This window comes from Gekko japonicus, unplaced genomic scaffold, assembly GCF_001447785.1.
Source record: "Gekko japonicus isolate JY-2015 unplaced genomic scaffold, Gekko_japonicus_V1.1 scaffold919, whole genome shotgun sequence".
NCBI lineage: Eukaryota > Metazoa > Chordata > Lepidosauria > Squamata > Gekkonidae > Gekko > Gekko japonicus.
This window is the reverse complement of record NW_015162505.1, coordinates 62,964-75,147: the sequence shown is the minus strand read 5'-3', so window position 1 is coordinate 75,147 and position 12,184 is coordinate 62,964. Positions and strand designations below refer to the sequence as shown.

Below are 12,184 nucleotides of genomic sequence, written 5' to 3'. Positions count from 1 at the left end.
AGGAGACAAACTGACGCCAGTATTGTGATGGAAAGGAGGAACGCAAGAAGCAACGTTTTTATGGCTAGTTAAACGCTGTCAAGTCCTTTCCAAACCTCTATGTTGATTCCTTTCCCTGCTTTCCAAATTAAAAGAGAGAGGACCGTGGCGCATTTTGCAAAAGCTTTCTTTTTCTTAGATGGTTGGGGTTTTTTTTTTGGTAATGAAGCAGTTGGACATCACCTGTCAATGAAATATGATCATTTTCCTTAATTTATACAGTCAGAACATCTAAACTTCGAAACTTAAAACATCAGTTTTATTAATTAAATCGTTATTCCAGTCCCAAGTCTTACAAAGGTTAAGTTCTGAAGGGATTTAGTCATTGGGTCATAACAGCATTGTTGGACCTTGAGCTTTGTGAAAGTATCTTAACTATATTCATCTGGTTAAATTCCTGTAGGGTGGAAAGAATATGTATATAATATTCCCATATGGATCTCCAGTGCAAATGATCAGTCAGGAATATTCAGACAATGAGAATTGACCAGGAGACCTGGGGTACTCCAGGGGCATTTTAGAGTGTATTCCAGTATAAGCTCTTGTGAAAGTTTATACTGGAATAAATTCTCTGTCTCTAAAGGGCCATTAGACTCCTGTTTTGTTTTGTTGCCATCTGAGATTATGTTCAGCAAATAGCTGAATTTCTGAGGAGTCAAGGAAGAACGCATATATAATGAAACCCATTCCAAGGGCCATATAAACAGAAAAGGGGCGGGGGTACAAATTACAAACCAGGAGCAATCTTTTGTTGAATTAATCTTTGCATAGCTCTGAGACCCAGGAAAAGATATACAAGTTCTTGGAATGTAGTCAGGTTTGTGGCTGTCCAGGAAGCACTGGAGATAAGAGGAAGATGTAATATTTCGTAGCAGAAAGACAGGTAAAGACCTGTTTCTTTTTAGAAGACAGAGTTTTCAGGAATAAGAGTTTATTGTTGTTGTGTCTTCTGCCCCGCTAATATTTTATAGAAGTCTTTTAAGGACAATGAATCCCAGAACAATAGGCAGGACATTGGTCAACAGTTCAAATAAACTTTTATGGGTTTTGTGCAGAGCTCTTTTTCTGATTTGCTAATTGCCTTAACCTCTGCAGGTCTCCATCATTGTCAACCAGTTCTGCATTTTTTAAATTATCCCTTTCAAAATTGAAGGTGCTTGAATGTTGGGAAGAATGTGTAAAGACATATGAAAAAGTTCAAGAGCTCATTTTTACTTGTCATAACTAGAAGGCTCAGCTATGCTGTTGCGCAGTTCACCAGTGATGTTGTCAGGGGTGCACTTTGAACCATGAGTTGATGACCCCGACTCTTGCACTCAACTTGAGATCCCCAAAAGCAGGCTTCAAGGTCCCATCTGATGTATACATTGCCCTCAGAAGGGGGGAGGGGGCATAAGCCCATTAAGACCAGAGTCTAAAGTGACCTAACTGCATCACTGCAGTTCACATAAATCTTAATGGAGCTTATGCATGCAAATGTTCCAATGGATTCCCAGAGGATTCTCCTTGTAGTTTTTCTTTCCATCATTATATCTGTTTGAAAGCAGCTGACAAATTACTTCTCTGACTTATTGCTGTTATGATTGCTGTTTACAGCCTCAGTCCAAGTATGTTTACTCAGAAGTAAGAGCAGATTCACACACTGAAGTGTCTTGACGGGGGGTAGCTGTGTTGGTCTGTGGTAGAACAAGAGGTGAGTAGCACCTTCAAGACCAACCAGATGTCCAGGGAATAAGCTTTTGAGAGTCAAAGCTCCCTTCATTGTGTCTGATTAAGTGGATGTTGACTCTCAAAAGCTTACGCCCTGGAAATCTTGTTGGCCTTTAAGATGCAACTGGGCTTGCACATTGAAGTTTAGATCATGTGTCCTGGGAGTTCCGTGCTTCTGAGGCACATATGGGCCCGAGTTGGATCAGTATCATAGTGCGTGCATAGCGAAAGGGCTTCAGGGGCCCTCCCTCAATGTTGTTTTCCTGACCTGAAATGGTCTGGGGGACCCTCACACTTGGACACTACTATAACTGGCTGTAATGAAAATGAATAATGATGGTGACTTAGTGCTCTAGCATTTTAATGGCATTATTTTTATTGAATTAAAATGATAATTTACAATATGTTTTATGTGGCTTACAGTCTTGACAATAAATCAAATTTGAGATCAGTCCTTGTGCCAGTGTGCTGTGATGTCATTGTTGCAAATTGAACTGCTCCTCATTTCCCTGCCAACCTCCATTCTCTGTTCCGCTTAACAGTACCCAAGGAATTTATCCTAGCTCATCCATGACTGGATTGGTTATCCCAGGTAGCAAGCAAACTGCATGCATGACATGGAAGTTGCTAGAATTATCTAGCCCTTTCCTAGCTGTGGGCTGTTAGTCTGGCCAGGGCTGTAGCTAGGCGGGGGCAGCGGGTGCCCCCTCCCAAATCTGCTATGCCCCCTCTCCCAGTCACCCGACCCTTCCCCCACTAACCACCAGCCTGAATTACCCCTAGAAGTGAACAGTTAATTAACATCAGCAAAAAGTTGTATTGGGGAGACGGAGGCAAAATTGGTCTGGCAACAGGACTTTCCAAGGGATTGTATGACTGATTTCAGGATACAGGAATAATACATTTTAGGGATTAAAAAAAAGAGAAATAGGCTAGGGTACCACAGAGTCACTCGTCTGGGATGTCACATAAGAGACACCCCAGCCCCACATAGGCTACCAAGCTAGATGGTTAACTGCTGTATTTTTAGACTAGGAGTCAAGTGTAGACTAGAAAATACACATATCTTTTGTTTTTCTGTACTTTCCCATTTTCTTGGATTCATTACCACTGGACGAGAAGTGTTGTGCAGTTAGGAGGTGTGACCTTGAGGTAAACTTGTCAAGTGTGAGGCACTGGATCGGTAGAAGCAGTGATCCTTCTCCTTCTTCTTATGTATCTCAGATTGCTCCAAGTTTCAGACACAAAATATCATAGTTCTTCAGGAAGCAGAAGCAAGTCTACAAGCCCAGCAAATGTCAGGAAGGTGTTTCAGATGTTATGACAAGTGAGGTGAACAGGTTGTGCAATTGGCTTGCCCTCCCTTTTTGCTGCCTTTCTCTACTTTATCCCAGTGCTATTTTGTGTCAGTTTTCTAGAAGGGATATGTGCAAGTTTCCACTATGCAGCTCCAAAGAGACACGTAAGAACAAGAGATGCATAAGTACAATTCTGGATGATTCAGAGAAGCGCAGGAATAGGGAAGTACAACGCAATTGTCCTTTATGCTCAGAACAATCCCAAGCTTGCTTAGAACTGAGATTGGCCTCTTCAGGTGATGGCAAGGGTGAGTTCCCTTACTCCAGTGTTGGGGAAGAATGGGGGTGACCAGGGTCAGAGCACTTCTATACCGTAAGTCATCATGCCAGTGAAAGGGGATAGGAACACCCCAGCCAGTTGGGCAATGAGCTGGATGAGTACTTGCCAAGCCTTGTTATTTCTCCTTCCCTCTGCCTCTGCTTGGAAGCATCAAGAGGACTCCATCCTGGAGTGATGCTCACCATACAACTTAGTCATGGATCTCAAGGTTCCAATATGTTTCCCCCCCAGGATTCCCCAATACTGCACAAGCTGCCACAACTCTTGGTTTAAATTCTAGAACTGCTCTCTTGTTTAAAAACCCTACTTCCACATTAGCAGTGTTTTTAAACACCACACTAGCAAAGATTTTGAACAGCCATTACCACTCTTTTTTTTTTTTGCCATCAGTTCGCAGCTGACATGGTGACCCAAATGAGTTTTTGAGGCAAGAGACATTCAGAGGTGGTTCGGCATTGCCTGCCTCTGTATAGCAACTCTGATATTCCTTGGTGGTTTCCCATCCAAATACTGACCAGAGCCTGCTTAGCTTCCTTGATCTGATGAGACTGGACTATCCAGGTCAGGGCATTACAAGTATTAGCAAGATTCAGTATGTGGTCCATAGCATTATGATTAGATTTGGCTGTTGACCACTCAGTAATTGGGATGGCAGTATTCTAGAGCCATCTATACTCTGTCTTTTGAAAGCTTCCGTGGATGATGGTTTTCCTTTGCTAAGTTCACATTTCCCCCCTATTTATTGTGCACCGTCTGTCCAAGTTCCATTTTTGTTAAGGGATTATTGTATTCTCTGAGCATTCAGGGTTTATTATTTTTATTATCATATGGGGAAATATGGTTCATTTCAAAGACCACAGATGTAAAGCTTTTATAAATGTGATGTGTCTTTGTGAACGTATCGTAAGAGTCTATTGGCATGGTCTCTGAAGTAATGCTTGAGAGAAAGTGATACACAACTTCAGTTTTGGTCAGTAATTTGCCATTTGCAGGTGTTGTAGGTAAAACTGAACAATTTAAAAACAAATTTAGAATCGTTCTTATCTGTTTAGGAATTGTGTAGCTCTGCACAGATTGTGTGGAAGAACTCCCGGCTGGATATATTTCCACATCCTTCATATTTTGCTTAACAGAACTGCATGCGAGTGAAATACCACATTGCTGTTGCTGAAAGATTATTTGCAAGAGTGAATGGATAAAATACAGCTGGAGCATCTTGTGTCAAGTCAGGTTAACCCAACAGAAATATATATATAGAGAGAGAATGAGGGAGTAAGATTACATTTTTGTTCAATTTTCTTACATAATACCTAGTATAGTGAATAACATAACATAGCATAAACCAAAACATTTAAAATGTGTGTGGTAAAAGCTGTCCCTTTGAGTGGGTTGGAATTCCAGCTGCTATCTGTATCTGGGGTGCTATATAGTTAACAGAAATAAAATTCCATTGAAAGAATACATGCTGTTCGTATGTTCTACAGCTGCGTGGCAGCCATGGTCAAGTGGCTAGGGAAGAAGAGAAGGGATTGGATTTATAGCCCGCCCTTCACTACCCAAAGGAGTCTCAGAGCAGTTTACAATCCCTTTCCCTTCCCCTCCCCACAACAGACACCCTGTGAGGTAGGTGGGGCTGAGAGAGATTTCCCAAGAACTGTACTTGAGAGAACAGCTCTGAAAGAACTTGTGACTGACCCAAGGTCACACCAGCAGCTGCATGTGGAGGAGTGGGGAAGTGGGGAATCAAACCCGGTTCTCCCAGATTAGAGGCCCCAATCTTAACCACTATACCAAACTGAATAAACTGCAACTTAATCCGGAAAACAGAAAGGTCTAGTGCCTTGTGGTGTTTGAAGGGACTGAGTGACTTAACTGTGGATGGGGTATGCTTTGCTATTATAGACCTATGGCTCCTATGAGATCCATGCCTCCAGTCAAAGCAAAACAGTTTGCAGGGTGGTAGAAGGTGTTCTTTTCTAACATTATTTAGCATGAAAGGTAATCTAGCCACATGGATCCATGCCGTGGTAACCTCAAATCTAGATTACTGTATCATGCTCTAAGTGTGGCTACCCTTGAAGACTATCTGGAAATTTAATTTGGTCCAGAATGTAGCAACTTCATCATTATCTGGATGGAACTGCTTGGCACAAACTGTTCTTATTTTGAAATCTTTGCACTGGTTACCTGTTTGTTTCCACGTTCAGTTCATGGTGCTGGTTATTATCTTTAAAGCTCATCATAACTTGGGACTCAGTAAGAGCCAGAGTGTAAGCTTTGATCATCGCATTCAGTTCCTTACGTAAATCACCTTATACAAGTAATTGCCACTGGCCATGGCGCACTCTCAGGCACTCTCTCTGGGGCAGCCTCCAGATTCTGAGAGTGTGAGGCGTGAGTCTGCTCTCTTGGTCTGCAGGAAGTTCTGTACAACTGAGCTGTTCAGGAGGGCATTTGAAATAGGATAAGGATAATGATCATGTACCGTGGGAGATTGGTCTGTTTTTAAATCTTATTTTGTATTGGTCTCTGATTTTATTCCTTGTCAGAGTTTTTTTTTCTTCTTTTGTTTGCCAGAGTGTATTTTGGGGTTTTATTCATATGGATTTTTAGTCATATCTTTCTGCTGGTGGAAAAGGAAGGAGAGGTGCCCTTTGACCACCCAAAAAGGCTATACTGGGGATCATGGAATGAACAGATCCAAAAGCTTTGGCCGAGGACAGACTGGCAGTTTGAAGCACAAGGGAGTCGTGGCAAAAAGATCCGACACAAACTGTTCCAGGTTTTCCCGGTCACACTGCACCGACTGATGCGGGAGTATACCAGGGAGGAGGTGCAAGGGAGCATTCGCAGTGTTGGCCCGCCCCTGGTGGAGGTGGGGCTGTAAGGCGCGCCTTTCTTTTTGGTAATGTGGAGATATGTGCATAAGCGCACAAGGAAATTGTGGCTTTCGGCATTCACACTTTGTGAAATTGTGACTTTCGGCGTTCACACTTTGTTGGTGCGGGATGAACGCGGTATGACTGCACTCTCCAGGATTTGCTACTACTTTCACCAGGTACTTTTTAAACTCGGGAGGCAAGTGCTACAAGACGGGCTGAGTACGGCTGGGGAACGCCTGACAGATGTGCCTGTGTGAATGGTCCCTTTAATCCGTTTGTGAAATGTTTCTGGCATGTGCCTATCTCGGGGCAAACTGCCAGTCTGAACTCAGCCTATGAATGGCAACTGTAGTAGAAAAGGGAATTCAGTGTGTTTAATTGAAAAAAACTAGCTGGATCTAACCCAATGCACCATGTGGTGGTGGAAAATGCTGTCAAGTCACAGCCAAGTTATGGTGACCCCATAGGGTTTTCAAGGGAAGAGTCATTCAGAGGTGGTTTGCTATTGCCTGCCTCAGGGTAGCAACCCCAGATATCCTTGGTGGTCTCCCATCCAGATATAAACCATGACCAACCATGCTTAGCTTCTGAGATCTGACAAGACTGGGCTTGCCTGAGTCATCCATGTGCCACTATACATAAAGAGCTTTTCATCTCCTGTCAGAAAAGAGCTATGTAAACTCCAGCAGCACCAATCACCTGTTTTATGTAAGAAGACATGGATTCATTCTCTCATGGCCAGACTGATGATGAGTGTTGTCAGCTGTTACAGCATTGCCTATCTGTTCAGCTAGAGTGGGAGTGTGGAGATCTGTGTCCTAATCTATTCTCCTCCCACATGCAGGGGTGAGGACTCTAGAAATGCAATCCATAAGTGAAAACCTGCAAGTTGGGACAAGGGTCACCCTTGCGTGTTTGTAGAGTACCTAAGCTTTAAAGCTACTTAGAACTCTTCTATAAGAGATGTCCAAGAAAAGACAGGTAAATAAAATAGATGTTGCCATACCTGAAGTCAGTGGAAAAGACAATAATGATATATAAAATAATGCTGTAAAGGAAGCCACGGTCCTCAGTTTGCAAGACCTGAGCAAGGCTGTTAATGTTAGGATGTTTTGGAGGACATTAGTTCATGGGATCGCCGTAAATTTGAAGTGGCTTGACAGCACTTAACACACACACACACACACTTGAAATGTTAGCAGGTAGTTCAAAGCCTTCTATGGTTTGTTAAAAAGTGGAATAAAAGTCTTTTTCTGTGCACATTTTGTGCTGTCATTATCCATCTTATAAATAAATAAAATCTTCTCACAACATTCCATGCAGAATGAACAGGTGGAGTAGGAATGTGGTGGCGATCCCAGTCTGTGTGCATTCATTCGTTAGTGTGCACTTGCATGTACACGTCACATGATTGGGAACCCTACATTTACATGTGCATGTTCATGTGTAGGATGCTGAACTTGCTATTGCAGTGTCCCCCCCCCCCCGACACACACACGTACATTCGTTTTTTCTCCCAGGATATGAGGTGAGAGGGGCTGCTCTATCACTGTACTTCATGGATCGTGGGTGGTTCTCACATTCCCCAGACTTGATTCCTGCCCCTTTTCATGTGCTAGGAATTGCAGATCATTATTCAAATTTGCCCTGTATGTCATACAACAACTATTAGAATGTTATTCGTATTCTTGTTATATTTTGTGAATTTTCATCTACATACATCCTGTGCACATGAGTGTATACATACCATTTTCTTGGTGCACTTTATGCTTGTGATATTTGTACAGTTAGTCTGAAGAAGAAGAGGAGATTGAATTTATACCCCCCCTTCACTCAGAGTCTCAGTGTAGCTTATAATTTCCTTTTTCTTCCTCACCCCACAACAGACACCCTGTGAGGTAGATGGGGCTGAGAGAGCTCTTTTGAGGACTGCTTTTGAGAGAACAGCTCTGAGAGAACTTGTGAATGATCCAAGGTCACACAAGCAGTTGCATGTGGAGGAGTGGGGAATCAACCTGGTACTCCCAGATTAGAGTCCGCACTCTTAACCACTAGACCAAACTGGCTACAGAAGTTAAGGTGCCACAGGAGTTTTGGGGCACAATCCATAGGTATGGTATTTTCTTGTACAAACCCAGTTGAAATAGGAGTTGCACAGGATCACATAGAACTGGTCAATGAGGCTTGTGGAAGATAATGTCCTCGTGGATTGTGTTCGGTGTCTTTTTGCTAATAGTCTTATTTTTTGGAGAAGAAACATCTTCCTGTCAGTTCCATTGTTCTTTTTTATACTTCCGTCTACAGGAACGTAATTTTCAACCACTCAGCAATCAAAATGCTGCTCTCCCAAGTTTGTCCCTGCTTTGATCATCTGCACTTACTGAAAAAATACATTAGCAACTAATGTTGAAGACCTGAACATCTGGAGCAGGCAAAAATGCTTGCAGTGTCATGGTTTGTGACATTGTGGTGACAGAGCCTTATGTACTTCCTAAGCACATGTTTCCTGGGAGCACTTATTGGACTGTAGGATATTTAAGGCATCAATAAGTGCCCATATGGTACCTGATGCAAGTACCTGCATTTTCAGTTGAAGTCATGGGACACACTTTTTGTATCTATCTACAGTGTCCTTTTTTCCCAAAGGGCAAACCCCCCCCCCCAAAGTAACCCGCCCTGCTCCTCATGAGCATAAAGATACTGTAATAGAATGCTAATGTGTTGCTGCCCTGGATGGCCCAGGCTAGCTTGATCTTGGAAGCTAAGCAGGATCAGCCCTGGTTAGTACATGGATGAGAGACCTCCCAGGAGGTCCATGTTTCTATGCAGAGGCAGGCAATGGCTGCCTTATATCACCTTGAGTTCTGCAAGGGATCAAGGTGGTTAATAAATGTTTTAAATAAATAAATAAATTAACCTCTGTTCTTCTCATGCCTTGAAAACCCTTCAGGTCACCAGAAGTCCACTGCAATTTCGTAGCACTTTCTACCATCTCTGTGTTGCTAAAATACAAAACATTATGTGTCACTTTAGGGGGTGAAAGTGATAATACGCACTGTACATTTCCCCTGCCCTGGTCTCTGAGCAAACTTGCTTTGTGGGGAAAAGTCAAGACTAGCTGTTAGCCATATGCCCAGTGTACTTGAAAGAGATGTATCTGCAAGCTGAGTGGGGTAGGGAGGTGACTGTCATGGGGCACTGTTGTATAACATACACTCACCCCTGGGTCAGTTTTGGAATTGGCTTTGGAGTTTTAAAGAGCCAGTGCGGTGTCATGATCAGGGTATCTATGTCAGCCTACCGTACATTGTACAGTTGCTGTGGGGATATAGTGGAAGAAGGCCGTTTCAGCGGGTAGCTGTGTTAGTCTGCAGTAGAAGAGCTAGATATCTGACAAAGGGAGCTTTGATTCTCAAAATCTCGTTGGTCTTTAAGGTGCTACTGGACTCGAATCTAGTGGAAGAAAGGAGAGCCAAGAGCATTACTCAGAGCTCATAAGAGAAAGGTTGGGGCTTCGAAAATGCATGGCCGGTGTCACTAGACTATCCTGCCATTTCAATGGCACAATAGCTCCTTTGCGGCCTTCAGAACTGTGTGGGGGAAAGCTATGTATTTTACTGATTTGTTTATTTTTATTTTTGAGATTTCTTACCCCTCAAATGGGCTCATCCACTTCATTTATACTCCATTTGTCCCACCCTACCCCTCAAAGGGGCTCATCCACTTCATTTATACTCCATTTTTCTCTCCAGTGGGGACCCAAAGAGGCTTACATTGTTCTCCTCTCCTCACAGCAAACCTGTGAAGGAGGCTAGGCTGGCACAAGGACACTCAGCAAGCTTCCATGGCAGAGTGAGGATTTAAGCCTGGGCCTCCTGGATTCTAGTCCATCAGTGTAATCACCACACCATGCGGACTCTCAGCTGCAGTCTTGCCCACTGAGCATGACATTAAATTGCCACGTGATATCAGTGTGAGTCTAGGGTTGCCAGGTCTGATGTCCACACCGGCGGGGGTGGGAGGGAACTTTCCGGGAGCGGGGTGGAGCAACGCAACACACTGACATCACGCGGAAGTGATGTCATCACGTCAGGGATGTCACACAACTATGCTCTTGTTTTTGGGCAAAACTATGGTAAAATTCACATTAAACCATAGAGTTTTGCCCAAAAAACCAGATTGTTGCTGTGCAATGCCCCCGATGTGACGGTGTCACTTCTGCATGATGTTAGCATGTCAGGCACATTGGTGGAGACATTGCTGTTGGAGGGTAAGGATCCCCCACTGGCCAGCTAGCCAGCAGTGGGCAAAAGCCTAAAATACTGGGGGCTCCCCCGCTCAGAACAGGGGAATGGCAACCAGTGTTCTCTCTAAGCTGAGTTAGTGGGAGCTAGCTCACAGTTTTTTAGCCTCCGGCTCACATTTCTGTCTTAGGAAGGATGGCTCCAGAGCAAACTAATTTATGGAGTGGCCAAATCGCTCGCTCACAACTTTAATGCCATTAGCTCACAAAGTAAAAAGTTTGCTCACAAGACTCCACAGTTTAGAGGGAGCATTGGTGGCAACCCTATGTGGATCTGATGCAACATAGTCCTGCCTGAGGAATAAAGCCCTCAGTTTCCCACCCTCCCCTGGTGACTTACATTATGGGCCAAAGGCATCATTTTTAGTAGTTACAGAATTTGGCTGAGGTTCTTTGGTATGTGGTGTGGAATCCCCACTTCCAGAATGGCAACAGAATATTCCATTCTACACTGGGTTCATGTGCACATGTATGCTAGCCAGCCTTGTTGATTTAATAATTCGCTACCTTCCAGTCCTCAGGAATGGAGGCTGATTTTAAGGAGAGATTACATATTTTTGTCAGGAGATCCACAAGTTCACATTTGAGTTCTTTCAGAACTCTCGGATGTATGCCATCTGGGCCTGGTGTGTGTTACGGATTTTGCGGGATTGCACAGTAGAGCTGTAGCCTGGAGAATTACAGATTGTGGGATTGCACAGTAGAGCAGTAGCCTGGAGAATTACTACAGAACCTGCTCTGGATACTTCATAAGGCTTTTGAGTTTGTATCTAAACTAAACACACACTTTCTTCTACATGGCAGACTAATGAAACTCTTGGGACTTTCGAAAGCAGCTTGTAATACAGCACGGGCAGCTGCCGTTCAAGTCCTAAAAGACCTACTGGGAAAACAACCCCCTCTTGGGGTCCCTTGAAAGGGGCTCCTTGGATCAAAGATGGAAAGTCAAAAAAGATATAATATGGACTTGGACCGAATCCTTCAAATCTGTGGAACACCAGATGTTTTGCAGCATTTGTATGTTCTCCGATGCCTTGTTACTTGAAGAAGGTAAAAATTGGCTAGTTGTTAATTGGGGATGGGACAGCCATACCTTTTTCAGTTGGCTTATGCAAAACACTAATGTGACAGGCCAACTCAGATGTAGAACAGAACACATAGTGTACCCTCAGGTGTTACAGTTACCTTCAGATGGCTTAGCATTTCTGTGTGGTTTTACAGTAACACATTTAAGGGCCTACAATGGACAAGCTCTTTCTTCAAAAGAAAGCATTTAGTTACCGTATGGGGTATCTGACAGCTTACCATGGGACGCACCCAAGGGGAAATTCACGTGCTATTAACTAGAGTGCATGTATAGTTATCACCATTTCCCCTCTTCAAAGGCTTCTGCCTCTAATAACTCCATGGCAGACAAAAGTTCCACGGGTTCAGACATAAGAACATAAGAGAAGCCATGCTGCAGTCCAACACTCTGTGTCACACAGTGGCAAAAACTAGGTGCCATCAGGAGGTCCACCAGCAGGGCCTCTTCTTTCACTGGCACACAATTATAGGGAAAGTTCAGTTCTTACTAAATCATGCAGCTTTTAAAGACACAGGAGCCCTTTCT

The 12,184-nt window shown here is 43.5% G+C and overlaps 1 protein-coding gene across 2 annotated transcripts in view; it reads left to right on the top strand.

Moving 5' to 3' along the window:
• SMAD9 (SMAD family member 9) overlaps window positions 1–12,184 on the top strand; it is a 47,793-nt gene that overhangs the window by 738 nt on the left and 34,871 nt on the right. The gene's annotated exons all lie outside the window — the stretch shown is intronic.